The sequence below is a fragment of the Acipenser ruthenus genome, chromosome 9 (genome assembly GCF_902713425.1).
Source record: "Acipenser ruthenus chromosome 9, fAciRut3.2 maternal haplotype, whole genome shotgun sequence".
Classification (NCBI taxonomy): Eukaryota; Metazoa; Chordata; class Actinopteri; order Acipenseriformes; family Acipenseridae; genus Acipenser; species Acipenser ruthenus.
This window is the reverse complement of record NC_081197.1, coordinates 1,377,249-1,401,995: the sequence shown is the minus strand read 5'-3', so window position 1 is coordinate 1,401,995 and position 24,747 is coordinate 1,377,249. Positions and strand designations below refer to the sequence as shown.

General features: G+C 39.2%; 1 long non-coding RNA gene across 1 annotated transcript; it reads left to right on the top strand.

Annotated features, from left to right (window-relative positions):
* The first annotated feature begins 6,455 nt into the window (after positions 1-6,455).
* On the top strand, positions 6,456-24,424 carry LOC131737982 (uncharacterized). The gene is made up of 3 exons (XR_009329549.1): positions 6,456-6,566; positions 12,858-12,964; positions 24,217-24,424. It is a non-coding gene; the product is annotated as an uncharacterized LOC131737982 (long non-coding RNA).
* Positions 24,425-24,747: the final 323 nt, after the last annotated feature.

Genomic DNA, 24,747 nt, shown 5'->3' with positions numbered 1-24,747 from the left:
TGTCCAATCACCGGGGTGAGAAGAGGATTAGAAAAGGACGTGTGCGACCTTCAATTGGGGCTCCCTGACACGCAGAACAAGGCTCTGAACTTTGACAACTTGAAAACCCGCAGCCTGCGATCGGCTTGAACAGAGATACCGTTTCTGGAAACTCTGATATGGGATAACGACCCCAGTGTTTGTCTTGGTGTGGGATTCTGCCGCGTAACACCGGAGGAAGATAGTTGGACTTCATTTGAAGTCGACAGAGACCGAAATATATTCAGTCTTATTAAGCTAGCAGTGCTAGAATCTGCTGTGGAATATCCCGGATATACTCGGACGAAGAGTGCACATCATGTGGAAGATTTGCTGTTTCAGTGGAATACCAAAAAAGTTAATGACTCTTGTTTTTGCAAAAGCATTTCTTTCATCCCCTGGTGTGGAGACACAACGCAAGGAAGACAGACCCCAGAACATAGACTTTCCTTGCCTGCAGGAGAGCCTTTGAAAACTTGTTTTGGATGACATACGGACCAGATGGAAGAGGCAGCAAAAGTCTGTTAAGTATTCAGCACTTAGTGTTTTTATCCTCTTAGAACTCGAGAATAAGCCAAGTGTTATTGCTTTCAATTGATGCTTTGAGTTACACTATAGTAACTGTTTTGTTGTATGTGATTCATACAGATTGATGTGGGTTTTACAGGCAATTATCATTCTGCGTTTCAAGCTAGAATCCAAATTAGCTGTCTTGATATTAGATCATTCTCGATAGGTTGTCTGGACGCAAAGAGCGTCTTTATCTCGCAAGAGTGAGAATTGCCTTCTGAACCAAAACATCTATATGAGACTGATTTAACGATGCTTTGATTATCAAATATTAATGAAAGTAAATATTTGTGTTACTAACGATACCCCTGTTAAGACTAACCTTCGTCTTAAGTAACAGTCAGGAATGTAGTTGTAACCTTTAAAGGAATCTGCCATAGATGCTCTGGATCGCTAATCAGCTATTGGGAGTGGGATGTTGTGTTAAATTTGTCAACTCTCTCAATAATTGTAACTTATCAGTATAAAAAAGATTAAAGTTGCTAAGGACCTTGTTTTTTCACATAGGTGACTCTGATTGGTGAGTCAGGTACGCTTTACAAAAACAGATGAGAGGACCCAGACCTGGCATGAGTGTGACTCCAGAACCTCAGTTTGAAGACATGACGTCTGCTGTGGTTCACCCAGCCTGTAGGCAGTCACCACAGAAAGATGGGGGTTGCGACCAAACAGCGTGTGTGTTAAGCGCAGTACAGTATGTATGCATTGCACAGGTATTTAATGCTAATTTCCATCTGTGGGATCAGAGCAGCATCTATCAAAAAAGCTCAGTGTTTTATCCCTCTGTGTAAAAATGTGTCTGTCTCTATTTCAAACTGTGTCCTCCAGTCCTGGTCTCTCTGCTGTGTTAAATTTATCAACTCTCTCAATAATTCGTCCCCTATCCCTTCTGTGTCCTAGCTAAATAGATTCCTCAATCTTCATAACTCGTACCTTTAACTCTGGTCTGGTTACAGTCCGCTGGGCTCTCTCCAAAGCCCTAATGACGAGTTGAAGAGTTTATTGTAAAGCATGTCTCACCCTCGTTTTGCATGACACAGTAACCAAAGCTTAAGTTGTTTACTCGCTTGCCATGTCATCTTGCCCAAAACAAAGAAGAATGCAAATAACAGCAGCACCCAAAATGGAACCTTAAAAAAAATAATAATAATGTAGCTTTTTTTCAACACGTTCTTTATAAATGCATTACCCCTGTCATTTAGTCAACAAAACCACTGCATGCCATGTTAAAGGTCCGTGCAAAATACAGGGTATGACTAAAACACAACACTAACTTTATATATGTATATATACGAAGAAGAAAAGCCACTGATGAACTGAAAACTCACTATTTTAATGATTGGCTACAATGTTTTGGCTTCCACCTTCTTCAGATAGCATGGGTTTCAGTTTATCAGTTACGTTTCTTCTTCATGAAGTATTTCCAGTGATTGATGTGATTGATGGATCCTGATTCTCCTGGGATAAAGAGCAGTTTGCTGTTTTGGAGGTTAAATACCCACCTCTGAATATATGAGGGCATTCATTATTACAATATTTCAGTAAATTAGCTATTGTTCCCAATGAGATCTGAGCTTTTGCATCCCGCACAGTGAGCGAGTGAGTCAGAGTTTATTAACCAGACCATGATTAAGCGACTATGGAGCAACATCTAAATAAATCTAGTCATACTGCCTCTTTGATTTTGTAGTGAAATATGTGTTTTCGGGTTTGACTTTTCCCACTTTTGAAGTGGTTACATGTTTCATTGACTTCCTGACTAGTTACTCTACGATTGAAAAAAACAAACAATGTAATCGGTATTATGAAAGCAACCACAACTACCTTGTGGGGGGAATGAAACACATCACTGAACATATTACTAGCAGTGCACTGCATCCTAATTGAAACCATGTTCAATGCGAAACGAAAGCATGACAGGTATGCAGGCTAGTATACAAGCTAGTGTCTGTTTTATGTTAAGAACGAGTCCCTGGTGAGTAGAATGTAACTTTCATAAAACTCAGAGCTTGGATTCTGATTTATTGCCACCTGTTAACATACCCTTTAGCAGACACCAGCCCTGTTAATGGGCATGGCCTATCTAGTGGGGGGGTTCATTAGGGCAATGCAGCTCTGTAAATCCCAGCTGTCTAATTGCTCTAGCTCCGAGGTACTGTCTTTGCTTTTTTACAATAGGAAATAACTACACGACATGTCTAATTAGACACTTAAATCTAATGGCTCAATGGCACAGCAGTTCAATATTTACCTTGCTCTTATGTGGCTGCAGCGCGGGACCCAGCACAGATCTTCATCATGTAAGCTATATAGGATCCCCTCTTCACAAAAGTATTTCAGCTATTGAAGCAGGGCAGGAAACAGGAGTTTAATGTGACCAGGGTTTTTTTTTTTTTTAAACTGGTGGAAAGTTATGCTGGCAGCGGTTAAATTAGATAAAAACAGATGCAAGCCAGAGATGGGGGTTGAGATTTGACCAGGCTGTAAGTAATAGCGTTGTTTTCTTTTAATTGGTCTTGGAACTTCATGTGCCTATGTGTTCTGTAACATCTACTTTGTTGACGGAACAAACAATTTTAATGGTTTATCAATGAAAGTCAGTAGGATCTGGAAAAAGTAAATGATGGGGTTTCTATAGCCTTTGCCCAGTACCCCCAATAAAACCAACATGGAACAAATAAGTGCTGTAAAAATTGCAAACAGGGCGTGCACCACCGTTTAAGTATTTGCACTGCATATCGTTTGTAGTGGTTATGTGCTACTACTGTTTTTGTAACAAAAGGAGCTCTTAGATAACGTGAAAAAAGACTTCCATATTACAGACCTCAGAGTACACTCTCCAAGTTTACATCAAAGAAACAGCTGTGCAAGGTCAACACTGATACTGATAAAATACAGCTTTCATTGAGCGCTTCCATTGGAGTGCAGTTTCTCAGCCCTCCCAGAGAAGTAGTGTAAACAGATTTACAAAACAGAGCAAATCTATATTTCTTACTTCTGTCAGTGTGGTCACACCTTTTAGTTGTACCCCCCTTTCTGAAGTGTGATTTGAACTTTGACCTCCACTAAGCTTTTCTTTGCTGTGTCAACAAGCAAAGCACAACAGCACATAGCAGGTTCATTCTCAGGTGTTTGTTGAAATGAATGGACTTTGTCTTCCCTCATGAGACTGGACATGGCAGTGATATCCTGATAGACTCTTCAATTCTGCATGGGTGGGTGGGTGGTGAAATGTCCTACACGTGTGCTCATTTTCTGATACTGCACTGCAATGGTTTGTTAAATCCCCAAGTAAGGATAAATACATACCAAAAAAAAAGTTATAGTTGAAAGCCAACAGCTGAGGCCCTCCAGGTATAAATCATAACTTTTTTATTTGCTAGCTTTGAGAAAATGTGTGTAAAGTTCTGAACTCGCCTGTTCATCCAAACCAAAAGACAGCATGCTGTTTTATGGCGAATGCTAGCCTGAGGAAATATCCTTTTATCTGATGCTTATTTGCCGTGATGTTTCCCCACTGCTGTAGCAAAATGTGAGTCAAAGCAAGTCAGAATTATTGGTAACACTTAAGTGTCTCTTATTACTGTGTATTCACAGAGTAGTTACTGAGTAAACACATGTGCACTGACACATCCTTACAATGTCAGTATGCATGGTTACAATGTATAATCCTAACCCTAACCCTAACCCTAAGACTTTTCTAATACAATTGTGTACTTACATATGTGCAAAACTATGTATATGTTCAGTACATTGAAACTATTCATAATCACACTGTAATTATGTGTAAGTACACATGTATTTACTATGTAGCTATTCTGTAAATACACAGTAATTAGAGACACTACATGTAAAGTGATGCCAAATTATTTATATCCCAAAAGCACTAATTCGAGATTCAAACTGAATTAGAAATTGATATGAAAAAGATTATTTTGCCATTCAGCAACAATGCAAATTAGATTGAACGAATGCTATCTATGGTGCTAAAGGAATTGGCAATTTTGAATCAAAACTTATTTTGCTAAATTAATGCTTGCTTGCTTGCTTGCAAAATAATACAAATAAAACTGGAAATAGCAAAGAATTATTTATGAATGAAAAACAGAATGCTTAATTTGGTGCAGTTTGGGACCCCACATCATATCCAGAGGAAGACATATTGAGAACTTCAAAAGAAGAAAAAGAAGGGTTTAGATAACTCCAGCTGCAACAAGAACATGAATGATCTGAACCATTAGTGGATAAATAAGGTTTGCAGACTCTTTCTCACCAGTGTGTACTGTAATAGTGTTTTGAATTGTATTTATTAGATGCAGAGGTGCCTTGGTACTAGATGAAAATGAGGTGAATGATGTCTTCATTTAAATCACTTGTGTGTGTGAGTGATTTCAGGTCTTCCATGTTTGACCTTCTCTCCTGGCGTGTTGACGTCAGGAGGAGAGGAGGAATTCCAGTGTCTGTTTCAGCAAAGCTCTTGTCTGGGCTCTGCGATTGAGATATATATATATATATATATATATATATATATATATATATATATATATATATATATATATATATCATGCAATATGAATTGGTTGTCAATACTACAGTAGTAATGTTATCAATGTTTCCTATTGAATGAATAAAGGATTTCTGAAGAGAGTTATAACAGCCCCTCTTCTGTTCGGAGGTCCTGTTTTTTGTACCTCAGAGGTGGCAGCCCTATTTACAGTGTAGTGCTTCAGTAACAATGGCACGCGATGTAGTGCATTGCATAAGGATCATTGAGTGCTGTCTTAATACAAATCCATTTAACAGTTTTCTTTGGCATGGTTTATTTTAAACTCTTTTAAACAGTTGGGGGTTGCTCTTCTCTGTCCTGTGCAATTAATCAAATCTGAGATAACATCAAATGAGCAGTTTAAAAAAAAAAGAAAAGCGAGGTTTTGAAATGCAGCGGTACTCTTGAACAGACATTAGAAAGTTTTATTACACAGACATAACAATACCACCTGTGTGGTCTCGGAATTCTTCTCTCGCTGTAATCTCAGCAATGTTAACACTGCTGTCTGTGTCCCACCAGCTGCTGCATGCTGTCAGCATTGTGCTGTGGTTCTGCAAACAAATCCAATGCATTCGAGATTCGAGGTTCATAAAAGCCAGGGAAGTTCTAATGAAGTGGTTTACCATAGCAGGCCACTGTGCCCGAAATCAAACGAGGCACTTGTAATGTGTGACCGTATGTAGCTTAATCTCATTCTGAATTACCACATGGTGTCCAGGAGTTATTTCCAAACCTTGGTTTGATAGCGCACACTATGACTGTATGCAAGCCTTGCAAGAGCTTGTCATCCAGTCAACCAAGTAAAAAAAAGTACGAAGGAAAGAAACAAACAGTGGTTTATTGTATATCACCAAGGTTCCTATTGTTAACCTTGCACCCTGTGAACATTGTAACACCCCTTGCTTTCCATTGGCTGTTACTGTTTCCTTAAATTAAATTGAGTTGATTTTCTTGGGTTCACAGGGTGTAATGAACCTCCTAGCGGCTGATGAGTTAATAATACTGATATCAGCAGAAGACCTGTACTGACCTCTCCACTACAGCTCTTGCTCTTCAGTTGAATGGTATGATGTTGGTCATTGAACCGCATAGTGTGAGACAGCTCACAGACCTGCTGTCAGGAGCATGGGAGGTAATTGAGCAATAGGCTACAGGTGTTGAGTGTTGATAGGTAGGATTAGTTATGTGAAAAGCATTACTTTAACTGATTGCCTAAATTGGTCAGCACCTGTTGCCTATGTAGCCAGCAATTGTCTCCTCCAGCAGAAGGACATAAAAGTGCTGGGCAGGCATGGGAGAGAAGGAAGGGGAAAGCAGACCAGAGCACGAGGCGAACAGGAGCAGCGAGATCTTTGCCAGCTTTTCTGCAAAAGGAGATCTCAACCCCAACACCAGCTTGAGGACTTGGATACCAGACCAACGTCTCAAGGTTGGAGAGCAATTATTGTTTGCAAGGGTCTTGGCAATTGAATTTGTTTTGTTGTAAAAGCTGACCACATCAACGCGCCATATCTTGTGTGGTAAACTTACTTTCTAATCTCCCTGTATATAAATAAGATAAATAAATAGATTAAAATTGATCCGAAAGACAGTGAGTACACATGAAAGAAAAGATATTTCTAGCAAGAGAACAACATCCTCCTACACTTAAAAGCTGGTGTTCAGGTCTCGGGGGTTATGTGGGCAGCTGCTTGGAATTGCACAGAATTGCACACAGTCACCATAGTGTTATGTGTTGCCTTTGCAAATCTGCAATAATAATAGCAGCACCATAATTCAGATGACTACATCCCAAGGGTTACACTCACATCCACTGAAAGAAAGTGCTGTGGCAAACCCAAGCTTAAAGGACACCACATTCACAAGAAGCAGCCGGGGGCAGGCAAGTCTGACAGTGGATGGACATTAATCAGAGGAAGAGTAATGGGGAAGAACGTCCAGTAATAGCTGCGATGAAAAATGTGCAAGCCAGGTAAAGCTAGATCATCAAGTCCTTTGTGAAGCTAGCAGGCAGGGTGATGCCCTCCTTGAGCTTGTACAGGTGCCCGGAAAATAAAGTGAAACAGAAAAGGAATGGTTTGAGACAGCTTTCCAGACGAGGGTGTAGCCTTAAAGTTCAAGCTTCATTAGGGCTCCTCCGTTACACAGAGGGCAGTACAGTATGCCAGCTTTGAACTGAATGCTTGAGGATTTCGGAACAATTCAAACCACACATCTTAGCTTATGTTTCACATCACTGCGAGAGCACAGTTTCCATTTATGGATGTTTAACATTTCCACAAACGTTCACATAAGAATCTTACTGGAAGATGTATCTAATGTTATATATATATATATATATATATATATATAAATTCCTCTGCTATTTGTGCAGCTTGTTTTTGGATGCCTTTGTATTCAGAGAACCTTATAATTTTGCATGCTGCTGACAATGCATTCTTGGTGCTTAATAGCTTTAAGTGTTTTACAGTTATTTCTAAATACTTTATCATGGAAAAAGAGTTCACATACTGTACATGGCATGGTCTCTTTAGAAGCACCTGCACCTAATATTGGACACAGTTTTATCCTGATTACAGTCTAGACACAGTGTGGCATCGACTCCACAAGGTGCTGGAAGGTGTCTCGCAATATCTATTCTATCATTAATATTTCACTCGACTGCAGAAGAGAGCTAGGCAGAGGGTCATGAAGAGAGCTAGGCAGAGGGTCATGAAGAGAGCTAGGCAGAGGGTCATGAAGAGAGCTAGGCAGAGGGTCATGATGATGAATGTGTTCTTCACACACAATCTTGGGTTAGGGCTGCTCAGGCTCAGTGTAACTGCAGATCTGTCGATGGTTAACTAGCATATCGGTAATAGCAATTGCATAACGTGTACGTTCATAACTTGTGACATAATTAAGATATCAGTGTAAGTAGGGTTCTAATGGCATTCCTAATAGTTAGTAAGCATTGTCTCTCCTCCAGAAGCCCTTAGGTTTTATATATACATGTACATACTGTGCTATAAAGCTACTGTGCTATAAAGGCGTTGATAGACAAAACCAAATACCCATTCAAGACAAAAGGAGAAAAATACATGTGTTTCTCCTGATGTTTCATTGCACTTAAGGCATTAACTCATTAGTTTTCTGGCACTGTCTTTGGTAACTAACAGTTACCGGCTACCAGCTACCAGTTCCCACTTGTAAGGCATTTACATCTTAAGATATCTTCACTGTGTTTGTTCCCTCTGATGTAACCCCCTTAACCACTCCAAACAGCACAGTAACACATTAGTCACTTACATAATGCTGCAAGAGGCACTGCCCTTGTGGGAGAAACAGAGGAATCTCTTCCTTATCTTACGTTTGTCGCAAATTATACTGGAATTATTATTATTATTATTATTATTATTATTATTATACATTTGAGATCAACATCATTGGTTTCTAATGGTTTTCAGGCCTAGGGCGACTGAGACTGGGTTCAAGAGAAAGCTTTAAACTTTATTTTCTCAGGGATTTTGTTGTGTTTTTTTATTGTTTGTTTGTTTAACTGTCCTCTTTATCTATTTATGATGCTGCATCTGTTCTGAATGGGTCTTATGGCAGTTTTTCAAGTGCTGTGTTTCTTTTATTTATGTTGTATTGTAGTCTGTGCTAAGGTGTTTGACATGCTTTCAGGAGATACTCTTCTGTACCAGCTGCCTGGCATAGAGATATATAATGTAGGCTAGATCAGTCAAAGTGTCTGTATATTAGTACGTGTTAGTCAGCTGTTAATACCAGCAAACGTAAAGGAACCCAAGGCTTACATTCAGGAGTCTTGTTTAAAGGCAGTAACGCTGCTAATAATGTCTATAATGTCCATAAGATAGAGTTAAAAACGTGGTCCTCCATTAAGCTTTCTTTACAGAGCAGTTGAAATAGGCCACCCTGAATCGAATTGGCAGTGTTTAAAACGTCTGTCTCTTTAGTAATACAACACAAAAGAGCCTGGCCACTGATACCTGACTTTAACTCTTACAGTTCAAAGCTGCGCCTGCATGAACTGAAACGATTTTACTGTTAATGTTCTGTATGCCTCAATGAGCGCTCGGCATCCTATCCACGCAGGACACATCTCCAAGACGTTTAGAGTGCGGTCTGTTTTCTTAAACAGTTATTAAAGCTCTTCCTGAAGACATTAGTCATTTCTATCTGTGCTGGAACATCTCCATTCATTACGACAAGGAGCAAAGTAAATAGACGTCCTGTGTGGTGGGCTAGATGAAGTCATTCATCTTTTATTTCCTACAGGGTGTCCAAGCACAGCCATTTTAGTAACCATCTGACAGGGTGAATAAAAAGGAATGTAGATGAGACTTCTTCAATTCCCACCTGAAAAAGAGCCGTAGAAAACTACACCTCTTTGCAACCCCCGATACAATTAACTCATTCTGCTTCATAAAGTCGAATGAAACCTGCTGAATAATCTTACAGTAACATATTGAATTATTTACAGCTTTGTAGTTTTCCATATACTTGATCAAAATCAAACATGAAATACTGTACTACTATTAGGGCTTCCGGTAGACTTTTGCAACATCATTTTGTAGTTTCTTTGATGACATGATGTTAAATAAAAGATCTAAATTATGTTCCTATCGTTTTTTTGTTTTTTTTTAAATTATGTCTCAATTCTAAAATTGCTAATATGCAAAACTTGTGGCCATAGCTGTACACCGGGAAAACTAAAAGCAAAGGTTTGCTAACAGTAGTGTTTTCTTTTAGTGTCTGTGTCGAGTGTCATGGTTGACTCGACTTCTATCCAGGTGGTCTTTGGGAGTGATCAGTGATGGAAATTATAACATAAACCACTTCCATATATATATATATATATATATATATATATATATATATATATATATATATATATATATATATATATATATATATATATATATCAATCATATCCTGTATATATTGATATAAATGGTTTATATGGTAAGTAAAGCACCATCAGGTGACTGAATGAATGCAGCAGGGCGGATCAGAGGCAATAGAGTGACAGAAGCTCATTACAGTCCTTTGATATTCTCATCAGACCTTTTGAATTTGGCTTTTGAGCTGAGACCTTTTAGGTTTTATGGCTTTGGCCAGGTCACTCGCAAATGACTGCCGAGCTGTAAAGTTAGTCAACTCCGTTTTACTGAGCACAGGCAGGAGCACAGCTCTAACCAATTAAAATGACCTGGCTAATTAACAGTTTGTATTGAATGAACACTTTCAGGTTGTATTCATGGAATTCCTATTATATCGTCTTCGGATTCAGAACCATTTGTCACCTGAAGTTTCCCAGCAATAAGAGCTTGGCTCTGTTTACTACTGCATTTGGCCTCAGTGCTGTGTTAGGGAATAGGCCCTTTAAATCCGCATCATAAAAACAGCCAAGCGTAGATTACTGCACTTGCAACGCTCACTGTTGTTTGGTTATACAAACAGTTTCCACTAGATCTAGGTTGACTGTGAGGTCATTATGAAGAATACTGTGTTAATGGTTTTCCTTAAAAAAGATGTACAGCTGTAGCAATAAGTAAATAAAACAATAACAATGAAACAAAATACCTTTGAATCTAATCTAACATGATCATAATAAAAAGGCGTGCTTGTTTAGCACACGGGAACATTTTGTGAAGATTGCCCTGTGTGCTTTAAGCCTGTGTCAGACTTTTAAGAGCCTTATTTATGGGATGTGTTTCTTTCTTGCAAGCAGTCAGTGCTTTTAGTCGCTGACTGTAGGCAGACCCTAAAGCTGTTATTCATCATTTAATGCCAGGGTTTTGTAGCTTTAAGAACTGATCTCAATTCTGTCTTTAATGGAGAAATCAAATGTACAGCTATGGAGTTTAAGCGGCACTTCACAGAAAAGCTTGAATCGGCTGTGTTTTGGCTTAATGTAATGCTAACACATGACGGATTTACCTGTAAGGGCACATAATGAAGGATGTTACTGAGGTGGCGCATGTAGTCTTTTGTTATGCTTGGGAATAACATCTGATGCCAATTTTACTCGTTACCTGCAGGTGTGATGTTTCTCCCTGTACCATTGTTCCTTTTGGTTTAATGAAACACAACCGCTCAGTACAGAGCTGGTAAAGGTGATGTAAGTGAAGAATAAGCACAGCTGGGTTTCAACCCTCTACTCTAGGGTAATAACTTTGTTTTTCTTTCAGAACGTTTCATTTATTGTACATCTTGTAGAGCAGTAGAGATTATCAGGGTACAGTTTTCTGTACTTAACCAATTACACCACAATTTATTCAAGAAGGAAGAGTTAGCTGAGTAGGATTTATTGGTTTAATAATAGAGCCAACCCCATGGTCACGTCCCACTGCCTGAACCCCAAAGCCAGAGAGGAATATCTTGTTCCTTTTTAATTAGAAGAGCATTTTTCTGCTGTTGTATTTGTCGTTTTCTAAAATAACAACCAACGTGTTGTATTAATCAGTTTGGAATTCCACTCGTGTATGTGAAAGTTCTGAGAAATCAGGGAGAATAGAGACAGACGGCAATAACATGTTTCTTCCTAAGCTGCAAATCCTCCTAATATGATCTTTAATCACTGCCAGTTCTGAAGGAAATTGGCGAGAGGATTTGGGTGCTCCAGTTTCATGGCCGTAAACCTCCACTCTTTTGAATAATATGTATCGGTTTTCAAGAAATCTAAGATTCCAATTCATGAATCTTAAACAACTCCCAAAGCCTTTCAGACAAAAGCCAGATTATACAGAGGAGATCTCTCTAATTAAAGAATATGTACCAATGCCAAGTGAAACAAACAAACAACCCCCCCCCCCCCCCCCCAAAAAAAAAAACAGTTTCTCTTTGAATGCTTTGGCAACAATGCCGGTAATTCATGGTCTTGTCCGAATAGTAAATGAAAATAACCGATGTTAAATAACGACACAGAGAGAAATCCACTGCTGAAGATATAAAAAGGGGTTAAGATAGTAAATGAAGATATAATGACAAGTAATTGCAGCAGTTATCTGCAAGGTATGATGAACAGCTCACAATGTCTGCTCGAGTACAGTACCAACATGTCTGTGAGGGGGCGGGGGGAGGCAATAGAAAACCATGAAGCACAAGAAACACAGACTGCAAGACGCTGGTCTACATGCATTCCTTCCTCAATATTGTCTTTCTCTGACAGCTAATGACAGTGGGCAAGACAACGCACAACATAGACCACCCTTGACTAGTAAGATTAGGCGTCTGTATATAGCAATGCTAGCACATTGTGTAAAACCCAAAAGAACATTTGCAACATAAATCACAATGTAAAATAATGCAATGCACACATGCCAATGTGTTTGCCAAACTTTTTTTTTACCAGCTTTGGCATTGTGAAGCCGTTCAAACACAAGAATTACAGTGAGCTCAGGTGAAGTTCCAAGCTGTTTTCAATTGAGTTTGACCTGCATTCATAAGGTTACAGGACTAAATCGCAAGGCTGTAAACTGAGCTTGGAGATCAGGCGGATTAAAGCTTGGCAGGTATGCGATATCACTGGTGTTATTTATATGTATGTTAACTAGAGCTAGCAAGAGACGCATAAACAATCTACTGTAGTTTGCACACTCCCATGGCTCAGGTGCTGTGGAGAGCACAAGTCAATGGCAGTCACACCATTCTGATCAGACACAATTCAAAGCAAGCAAACTCAGTAGTGGCTTTAACTTTGCATTTCTTCCAGCAGGTAAACGTACGGTCACCCTTCATTCATACTTGCTATATATGTCATGGAGTTGCTGGTGATTTCCGGTCCATTAAAGAGCAGCTCAGCTTCCACTAGGTGAAGAGGTAAGGGAATCAAATTGTACTTAATAGTAATGGTAACAATAACTCATGTAATAATAATAGTGACATAACAGAACTTGAGCTCACAGACAAGGGGATATACAAAATCTACATGGGACATTAAGAGAGACACTGACATTATCTTATTAAATGAGAGGATCATTCCAATGGCACCGAGCGATTCCACTCAAGGTAAACAATAAAACCTTAAAAGGAGAAAGGATTCTGAGAAATAATATTCATGTAATTCAGGGTGTGTCTTGCGCTGGGCTAGCTACACATGCCTGTATATTTACATTCACCATTAAAAGCACTTGTCTTGCATTTATACAGCAGGTGAATTGGGGAACCATCAACCCCCACCCTATATGGAAGGTTACGGTAACTTCATCCAAAAAGCCATTTCCAAACTGTGATAGAAGCTGTGTCAGATTTTTCTGACGAGGTCACACACAGACAGAATCTCAGGTAGCACTGTTATTGTAACCTTGACCCCTGCACACAAAGGGAAACGGGATATCTTTGACAGCAAAGTGCGTCAATTTTTGTCCCATAGAATTGTGTAAGGGTAAAGGGTAAAGAAACTCCTGAAAGGATAGCTGCGTGTAAAAGGGTTATTGTTTGAGAGCTTTGTAGTTAGTAGTCCTTGATGCTAATTCAATTTCCTAGTAATATCCCGACCCCCCAGTTTCTGTCAAAAAGTGTTGAATTTATCAGAAAGAAAAAAAAGTTCACAAATAAATCTGATGTGAAATAGCACATTTGAATTACCAAGCCTAATTTACAAAACCTGAAGGACTTTTTAAATCGTTGCTTCAAAGACTGATTTTTGAAGAGTGTTTATAAACATTCTCTTTAAGGCTAAATGGCACTTTTAAAAATGAGAATAAACTTCTAAGCCTCTCTAAAAGAGTTGAAAAAGATTTCATGACCTTCAAACTTGATTTAAGTTATCAAAACTCACCTTGAGAACAGTTCTGTGAATAGAATAGGAATGGTTGACACTAATAACAAATCAACAAGTTATATTGTGCTGTTCAAAACTGAGAAGCATGAATGATATAGCCATAACTGACAAACAAAAAACAACATGTCAGTGATTTTTTCAAACAGAAAATGTAAGTAGTACAGTATAAGCAACATTTCATAAAGGTTTCCATTTGAACAGTTGAATTAGAGGTTCTACAGTGACAGAATTCATTCCAGCCATACAATTCTCAGGGGTTTGTGATACGCTTGCTGACTGGGTAACTCAGACAATTGCAGATAATTTGCTTATTATTCCATTATAATTTCTGGTTAATAGAAAGTGTAGGAGTCTGAGGTTCAAAAGTAGCCCAAAGTTTATTAACATCTTGCCCAAAAGTAGCCCAACATTTTTCACTTACTCCAACCCAAAAGAAGCCAAATATTTTTTTTAAACGCACACACAAACTGCTTGACAATTAAAACAAAGGAAAGACTCTCAACAGGCACCAATGAAAATCCCACAGTTAGGCCGAGAACAGGTTGCCATGGAAAACAGAACACGACTTTGCTAAGAATTCCAGTAGAAATGACGAAAAGATCAACTACTGAAAACATTAAACTTCTATCCACTGCCATTGCTGTGTGAATCAACATCATGTAAATACAGGCTCTCAAATAAAGTAAGACGCCCTTTTCCATAACATTGTTTCACATCGAGGAATGCGTCATTGTTATTTCAAAGGGCACTCCACCAGCAAGTGGTTCATAATTATTAACTTATTATGTTACTACACTTTAAAAAACTTTTCAACAACACACCACAAATGATTTTGATTAACTGCATGTGTAATTATGCTGTTCAAAGTATGTTTCAAGAGCACGAGCAATTAATAAAATATGATTCACGAATGACTTCATAATAAAAACAATGCTGGTAGCTATGAAGTGGCTACAAACAAGCTTGTGACTACATTCATAACAGAAGCTGAAGCAACATCAACATTGCAGAACAAAAGGAAGCACGTAATAGCAGAAGGATACTGATTACAAACGATTTAGTTTATGTCTGTGCAATTAGCTAATGAGATGGATAACAAAGCGTGCAATGAAAGCAAGTGGCTTTTATGCAAGCCTCTTAGTCTGACTTGACACATGGCTTTGTTCAGCAAAACAACTAATTACAAAATATCACCTATTACTGTAGAACTGGCAGACGTTTCAAATGCCTGAGTTCAAACAGGCATACCAATGTGAGGTAGTGGCTCTATAGTCTGTTTCAGTGAAAGTTCCTTGTACTGAAGTCCCCATGTCTACGTGAATTACTGAAACTCATCACAGTGATACATTTGAACGGTAATTTTGCAGTTTAATGTGCTTTCCCCATGTTTTTATCATACTTTACCATAGTCACCCATGTTTTTTTTTTTCCATACCAATTCTTTACCATACCTATATATGATTTATCCTGCTTCAAATTTCAAACCAGGAAAAGTTATCAAAGTTCTCATCCTACTACTATCAATTCACTGTTACATTTTGTACAGTGAATTCTTCAGAAACACTGTTTATCTCATAAAAGTGATTAATATTACTTCATCGAACCGAACGTGCAGCCTTAGCCAAGAAGCTCGCTTCTGGAGTGTGTGGTGGCTGGTTCACGCCCACCCAGCTACCTAAAACATCCTGAGATTAGATGCATTGTTCCTCGTTACGCTGAGTATCATGTCCGAACACGGAGGTCTTGTATTCAAGGCACTATGAGATATTTATTTAACCTCAGTTAAAAACGCTGGCAACGTGGCCTCCACTCACAAAGCGTGTCAATTGAAATGGAAGCTGACTGTTTGCCTCAGTTATGAAGATGTCAAGGACCCTTCAATTATTGTGCAGAGTAAGACAACAAGCTGGGCTCATAAATCATCCTGCTAGCCCCATAATGACTTAGACACAATGTGCAACTTCAGCCACTAGATATCCTAGACACACTGAAGAGAAATACGTTGTTGTTTTTTCATTTTATTGTTAGGTGTTTTGCATGCTTGGAAGCCATCCCATGTCCAACATAGCAAGCTCACCTCTCAAAACTCAGCTCCAGGGATTTGGCGGGTGAAGACCATTTACACTTGCTTTCAAGTTCAGTTGTCAAACTGACAGCTTCTCTTTTGTCTGCAAATGCATAAGGACCTTTGTCTGATACCTTGCAGGTCAGGAAGACAAAGTTAAACCTTTGCGTTTTCCAAAGCATCCATGGAATGCGGGACTGGAATAGTGGAATAGAAGTTCTATGGGACAGCTATTAGGTGTGCTTCAGATTCACCTCAGACAGCAGCTTGAGCAATAAAGGAATGAAAGAATGGCTCTACAGTCAAAACAAAGGAAATGCTAACAGTGATACATGTGTTGGCATGTGTCATAATCATTTATTTCTGTAATATATTTAAATTATATTTAGTATAGATATACTGTATATACTGACCAGCCAGTACCAGATTTTTTTTTTTTTTTTGTCAGCTGTATTTTCATATTGGAGTTGCATGAAGATTATAACAGTAATAGAGACCATGGGATAAACTATTCCGAGCAACACCCATTTCCTTGTGCTGTATCTATAACAGAGAGGTGCTTCCTCTTGCTCTTAGCTCCTCCTATATCTTCAGATGTCAAGGTGCAGCCAGCTGCCCTCCCTGAACTCCAGTGACCAGATGCTTCCACTGCTTGTTTTTTTCTGTAACCTTTTCCATAATGTCTCATTGCTTCAACACCCTCTGCTGTTATCGTCCTGAGACGTGTCTCAGTCTCAGCCCGCTCTCTCATCATTCTTTCATTATGTGTTCCTCTGAGGCCGCTGTCAGAGGAGCTTCTTTTCTGAATTCCTTAAAGGGATCCTTTAGAAAAATCCACCTTCTTCTTACTATTCCCTTTCTCTCACTGTTTAATATAATAGGATATTAGTCAGGTAAGAAATTTTTATTGGATGTAACTGTAGATGATGTAAAGAAAAATGTAACACGTTGCATTAAGTGTATCTAATTACTGTGTATTTACAGAATAGTTACTTAGTAAATACATAAGTACTTACACAGAATGACAATGCTATTATGCATAGTTACACTGTACTTAATGTGTGAATATTTCTGCACTATATAACTCTATCCCTAACCCTAACACTGACTCTAACCCTAACTCTAACCCTAACCCACTAACCCTAACTCTTTTCTGATACAATTGTGTACTTACATATATCATGCAAAAAGATTTACACATGCAGTACATTGTAACTATGCACAATAACATCATAATTATGTCTAAATACACAGAAATTAGAGATACTTAATGTAAAGTGTTACTGAAAAACCGAACATTCAGTAAACACTTACTCCAGTGCTGTGCTTCCAGAACAAACTGCTACAGAGCTAGCAAAAAAAACCAAAAACAACGAAGATGTAACATCGGGACCCTTAACCTAGTACCAGGGCACCCAGCTTTACACAACCATGCCAGTGTGCTTTCCATTTAGCAAAGCTGCAAGCACTTCATGAAATGAGTAATGATGGGTTTTCATATTTGTTAAGCTTACATGGAGAATCCTAAATCTCATTTCATTCAAATCAGGTGACAATATTGAACACTGATGGCTCCGGTAGAGAGGATCTGGTAGATTGGGGTTGTATTGAACTCTGATGGCTCTGGTAGAGAGGGGTTGTATTGAACTCTGATGGTTCTGGTAGAGAGGGGTTGTATTGAACTCTGATGGCTCTGGTAGAGAGGGGTTGTATTGAACTCTGATGGCTCTGGTAGAGAGGGGTTGTATTGAACTCTGGGCTCTGGTAGAGAGGGGGTGTATTGAACTCTGATGGCTCTGGTAGAGAGGGGTTGTATTGAACTCTGATGGCTCTGGTAGAGAGGGGTTGTATTGAACTCTGATGGCTCTGGTAGAGAGGGGTTGTATTGAACTCTGATTGCTCTGGTAGAGAGGGGTTGTATTGAACTCTGATGGCTCTGGTAGAGAGGGGTTGTATTGAACTCTGATGGCTCTGGTAGAGAGGGGTTGTATTGAACTCTGATGGCTCTGGTAGAGAGGGGTTGTATTGAACTCTGATGGCTCTGGTAGAGAGGGGTTGTATTGAACTCTGATGGCTCTGGTAGAGAGGGGTTGTATTGAACTCTGATTGCTCTGGTAGAGAGGGGTTGTATTGAACTCTGATGGCTCTGGTAGAGAGGGGTTGTATTGTCACATGATTTGAATGGAACCAGGAAGGCTGTTCAGTCCCGGAACACAGGATTCTCCAGACAAACTCAAAGCCCAGTAAGGGCAGATGTACAGAAAAATGATGATAACTCAGTATTGGAGCTGAACCCCGAACCACTCGAAATACTGTCAAATATTAAGGGAAATGTAAAAAAAAAGAAAACAAGGAAGACTTATAATTTGCATAGTATTGCAAGGTATTACAATAAGAGAAATGACCACAAGTGTTTGGTAAAATGATTCCTCTAGGTGCATTTACAATGTGAAAAATAATAACCTTGCACTACCTTCCAAAAGTAACAAATATGTATTTATTGTGGCTTTGATCATACACTGAAGGGGTGGGTGATAAAAAGACCATGAATTTGTTCCATATTATCTGACACTAAAAGATATCTGGAGAAGAAAAGATGACGACACTGGTGTAGTGAAATGAAATGCTACATGTTCCAGTATTCAGTCAGACCAGCATTATTTTTGGCAAGGCCCACCAGTAAAGCACGCCGGGGCCCAAGCCATGTGGATTAGAGAGTGAGACCTGCAGGTGTCAGTTTAACTCCCCCAGTCGTACAAACCCATGAAACTGAATCCTGATCTGTCTGGATCCACATCTGAATCAAATTGAAATTTCCAGCATTGAATTCATTCTACATAATGCGTGGTATAGTCTCACATAAAAGCAAATGCAGACAAGCGCTTGGAATAATTGCATTTGGCTTTTCAATCAGTGGTTTTCGGTATTACACCACCATGTCCTCCCACTTCTTTAGAGTAATTATACACTGTATGGCAGTGCATGTGATGAAGTCTAGTCATAGCTGCAAATAGAGTTTAGAGTGAGGTAATGTGGGGTTTGACCTCCAGTTCAGTCAGTGACACAGTAGGGTTGTTCATTGAATCAGATATGTAGAATAGGATTTAGAGTGATGCTTTGTTCTGATTCTTCCTCCAGACCACTTCTTTGTTTAGTCAATGTTGAAGCAATTATTATTTTCTGTTAAAAAAAAAAAACTCTCCCAAGACATTAAACATTCTTCTGGTTTGGATTGAAACTCCAAATTAAGGATTCAGGTTCTGGCTCCATGGACATCCCATTCTGTGCTCAAGTCAAATTGCGTTGTATAATCCCATAATATGTATTTATTAAAACCGGTTATTAAAACTTTTCATTTCTCTAAGAAAAGGTCCATTGACAATTAAACGCCCTTTTCAAGTTTCAATCCCACATGGCAGAGTCATACGATCCATCACTTCATCATTATTACAAATTTGTTTAAAAACCTTTGCATCAATTTGATTGTCCAGAAACTAGAGAAAACCATGTATTAGAATTGTATAATAAGGATGGAAAAGGACGCAGAAAGGATTGATATGTGCATCAGTCAATGTAGACCCCCAATCCTTGGGTGATGTTGAGACTTTGTAGGGAATTGCATTGCCCCCAGACCTGGTAGGGGAGGGAGTTGCTGTTTTGTTTCCCAGCCCTTCTGTGCTGTAGTGTCGCCAGCACTGGGAAAAGGTGGGGATTTACTAGCGGATTAAGACACCATTTATGTCCCACAAGTTGGGGTTCTGTGACCCCAGGTCATTTTTTAATACCCCACTACTCCCAAGGTTCGAGGCCGAGTTTACTTTGAGATCTGCATTACAGTACATCAGAATGCATTTTAACTTCAATTACAGTATCTGCCGACCTGATATCTGTTGACATGAGACCGGGTGTATCTGATCTCCCGACATAAAGCAAGCCCCTGTGATGCTCACACACATCTCCACTGTTGCAGGCACCAGGAAGACCTTTGGTTGCACAGATGCAGTAGGAAAGTTAAGGTGCTGCTTCAGGAGCCCATACAAAGGCACCGAGCAGGGTTGCAGTAGCCGGCCGCGTTCTGGCGGTTGGCATGGGAACAGAGGAAAGGAGATAAGTTTCCAGCGACTCTGACTTGACAGAATTAAGTTTTCTACTAAAGACACCTTCTTGAGGATCAATCAAATCAATGAATGCAGGTCCAGACAGTGCTGTCTCCCCTAGAAGATTGAGTAGCTCTTCAATCTGAACTGACTCTCATAAATCAGTGAGGCTTGTGTTCAGGGTCAGAAATCCAGGGATGTGGTTTCCAATCCTAGTCTTCAGGGACCAATAGAGGTACAGCTTTTGTTTTCAAGCTGCTCTTCAAAGTGTAATTTATGTTCATGTGTTTTGCAGTCCTGGATAATTGCTTACCAGCACCAATATCAAGCATCATGGGCTGTATGTTCATTAAAGCAGCACAGATTTAAATACAAATATGTAGGTCCTGCTAATACAAAGACCTGGAGCTGGCATCCATTCAGTTTGGCACAAACTGAGGACTTGTACATTAAACTGTCTGCATGAGTGAGATTCAGATGTAAGCTGAGCCCGTAATACATGGGCTACACAGTGATAAAGCTTATAATGAAGGTTAAATAACAATTCAAATACTAATTTGATATAATATCCCATCCCTTTCCCAGTGATTACTCCAGTCTTTTATAATGAACATTGCATCTGCAGGCAGAATTGTAAACTAACTGCTTGATGATTGTACAAAAGCATGCTGTGTATAACTACTTCCATAACCTGCACGGTCCAGTGTGAGCAAGCTGTATTCTTTTCAATCTGCATGTGCTCATAATAAATGCTTGCCAGCAGAGATCTGGTATTATCATCAATATAATAATGGTGTTGCATAAATGTACTAGGCATTCCCTCCTTGTTTTGTGCATTCGCATGGTGTTTTATTGCCTCTGGTTCTTATCGCTGCACAGGGCACCATTAAGGTCCATACAGTGCAGTTACAGCTCTGCTATAAGCATCAAGGTAAAGATTTTGGTGTAACGTTTCCCCAGGTCTTTGCCTTGACGTTGTACAGCATGCTGGTGATTTCATGCAGGGGCGGTTGTTATAGGTGAAAGGGCTGCTGTTAAATATTCTTCCACTACCAACAGAGATCTGCTCTGATCATCAACAGGATTATTGTGATTGGTGCCCATGGGCTACAACTTTGAAGCCACACAATTACCAGTGTGTAAAACTATTTCAATTTTACATTTTTTTCTTTTCTTTTTAAGCGGTGCATGATTTATACAAAAGAAACGAGCCCGTAGATGAGAGAACCTAGATGAAACGTTTGTGATCCGTGGACCTTGTTAAAAGAGTGGCATTTACATTATCAGCAAAGAGGCACCTGCATTTTGCGTGCTTTAACAGAACAGTGCCATGCATTGGGCAGCTCGCTTGGTATAAAAAGAGTCCCTTTATCTTTCTACAAGGGACATTAATCATTAGATATGCTGCATGCGGGTGGAAGTTTAGGCAGGTTAACAGGTCAGATGGTAAAAGTTATTATTATATTATTATTAAATCATTTATCAGATGCTTTTATCCAAAGCAACTTACAGAGACTAGGGGGTGAACTATACAACAACTGCTGCAAAGTCACTTCCAATAAGACCTTGTTTGTTTTACGTCTCATCCAAAGGACAGAGCACAAGGAGGTTAAGTGACTCCCTCAGGATCACACACAGGGAGTCAGTGGCTGAGCTGGGAACCTCCTGGTATCAAACCCCTTTCTTTAACCACTGGACCACCAAGCCTCTTGAAGTATGCCAGTTGTAAGTTTTAAATAGACAATAAATCACATGCTGATCAACACAATACCCAATGACTAGGAATGAATGATAGCAGGTCAGTTGACAGGGCATGCGTACCCATGTGATTGCATTGCAATGACTCGATGGTTACTACACAGGGTCACTACTGTGTGATTACATGGAAAAGCCCTTGTGAACAATGTCTTTTCCATACGTGCAATTACCATGTAATAACATAGTTCTACACATCCTATAACATACAGGGCTACAGAATGCCTTGATATACAAACCTAGCTGGCCTGTAGCTGATTAATGCCTAATTTCACAAAATCTCAAATGGGAAAAGAACAAAACAAGTTTTCTTGAAACAGCCCTGACTCGTTCTCTGTTGCTGAACTCTGCATGTGGTTGCTGCCTGGCTGTGCAGTCAGAGCTCAGCTGTGCACATTAGGACATAAGCCAAACCACTTAACACTTGAACGTAATCATTGATAAATTAAATAGCGTGCAGTATGATTAGCGTATACACAGCAGGGTGCAAACAGCTTTTATGATCCCTGCTTAAAGACACAGCTGTCCTCTGCTCTGTAGTGTATATAGTGCACTGTATGCTTATTGTGCCTTTGCGTTGTTTATATGTTATGCTCCACACACCTGTGCATATTTTGGGTATGTCTTTAGCAGCCAGCTGGCTCAGCGGTTAGCATAGGCATCCCTGAGCTGATAAGATATGGATGTGAGTCTCATCTGATGTTGATTCAGTCAACCAAAAATAAACATTCTGTTTGTTTTGTGGGTACTAGATGTCTTCTGAAAGTAGGCATGTGAACTTGAGTTAGCCTCTCGGAAACTCAGCAATCCTAGTCCTACACAGGCAGACACAAGCTGAACAATGAGAAGCTCTTTCCTGAGGGAGGCAGCGGTGGCTCATCCTCTGATCAGATTGCTTTGGGCTCAGTTTTAGAATAGAACTCACAGCTTACTTTTTGTAAAATATGTAGGTGGCAGACATGGAAAATAATTTGTTGAAACACAAATAAATAATCATTAGAAAATGTAATTGTATGCAGATTTCACGTCTGTCACGGTACAGTAAGATAATGCTTTTTGTTTTTGTTTACATAAGGCTGATTTTTCAGAACCTGTCCGTTCTCATATCAGGCTGCATGGGAATGGCATCTTAAATTGTGTTTATTCTGGAGAAAAGTGGCAAGCTGCCCGAAGACAATCAATCCTACTTTGTTAAAAGCAAATGCTCAAATAGATGCTTCTGCTGAGAAAACGCAGTACTGCAAACCTGTGTGAGAAGACGCATTGCTGTTTTGAAAGACTTATCTGTCAGTGATTCAGAGGCTCACTATTAAAGCTGAAGAAATCCCTGCGATATTTTTCATTTTGAACCCTGTACCAAAGGACGTCTAAAACAAAACAAAAAAATCCTGAGTGTTATGAAAGCCAGCCTAGTATGTGTCTGCTAAATGAAATTAAAAAGGAACAGTCTGCCTTTTGTTCATGTCACACAGTATTTTTTTTTTTCACACAGTGACAGCTAATTTAAGTTTCTATCTAATATTTTTTTTATTACAAAAACCTATATAAAAAAATACATAATTTAAACTGTCTGCTTTGAAAATGTTATCATTGCCTGCCTCAAAATGAATAAAATAGTAATGCTTATTCCTCATATTCTATTGCCCTGGGGCTGCGTGTACATTACCAGTACAGAAGACAATGAGGTTGTACTACGTGAGCCCTGATAGACACTGGAACACCACATCCCAGAACCACATGTTCATATCACATACTCAATAAAGACCAGCTAGATGGCTTTGGAACGCTTCTCCTTAATTTGACTTGCTTTCAGGTTTTCTTTGACTCTACCCTTGTAAAAGTTTACCAGTTCATTTTGCACAGTAGTGTTCCAGCTTCCCTATGATTGTCCTTACAGTCATACAATGAATTTAACATAGTTTACAGTGGTTTGCCATGTTTGTTTAATATGCTTTATCAAACATCTCTGAGCTTTATTAGACTTTGCTGTGCTTTTACTTGGGGGAGCTTTTATAAGGGCAATTCTGACTTTAATTCTGTTCTGAAACATAACTACTTACCTTCTTTTTTTTTTTTTGTCAAGACATCTGCTGTTTTCCTGTTGAGCACGGCATTGAAATTGGACCTTATTGGAATATAATGTAACCAGCCAGGAGTGGGCTATTCTCTCTAATTCAGGAGAGAGCGTTTTCATTCTGGGAATTAAATTGTCCTCTCACAGCAGGGTGAAGAAAAAGGGACAGCTATCAGGTTCCATCAAGGAAGTAATCATTAAATTAATCCTTTTGTGCAAAACAGTCAGCAGGTGTTCAGCACTGGAAATGAAAAGGTGTGCTAAATTAATCCTGATTTTTTTTTCTTCTATTTTCAGAGGTGTTGCAAGACAAGGCTGATCCATCCTTCCTCTCCACTGAAATTTAAAACCTGAGTGGGTTTACTGCTTTTAGGGATAACAGTCTAGTTGCAAAAAAAAAAAAAATATTGGGGGCTATTTCTTTTCTTCTCTGGGGTGTAATATATGGGATAAACTATATTCTGTGCTTTTATAATTTAAGCAAATAAAGACTACCTTTAGTAAAGGAAGATGTAATGGGTGTTCATTTTCTTATCATTAATAATAAGGCATCATTATTTTTGCTATCTGGTCCCTTATCCTGTACATTAAAAATATACAGCATGTACAGATTAACGTCAGCATGGACACACGGTGAATTAATTATCGGATCATGAGATATAGCTGGAGTGCTGTATTATAAAAACAATGCTACATCATTCTTAAGCCACATCTCAATATAAATGCTACACAGTGTAATATGCAGAGAGTCGATTCCGTGGGGCCGACAACCCAGCAAAATCAGTTTAAATCCTCTTCCACACATCACAATGGAACAGCACCACCAAG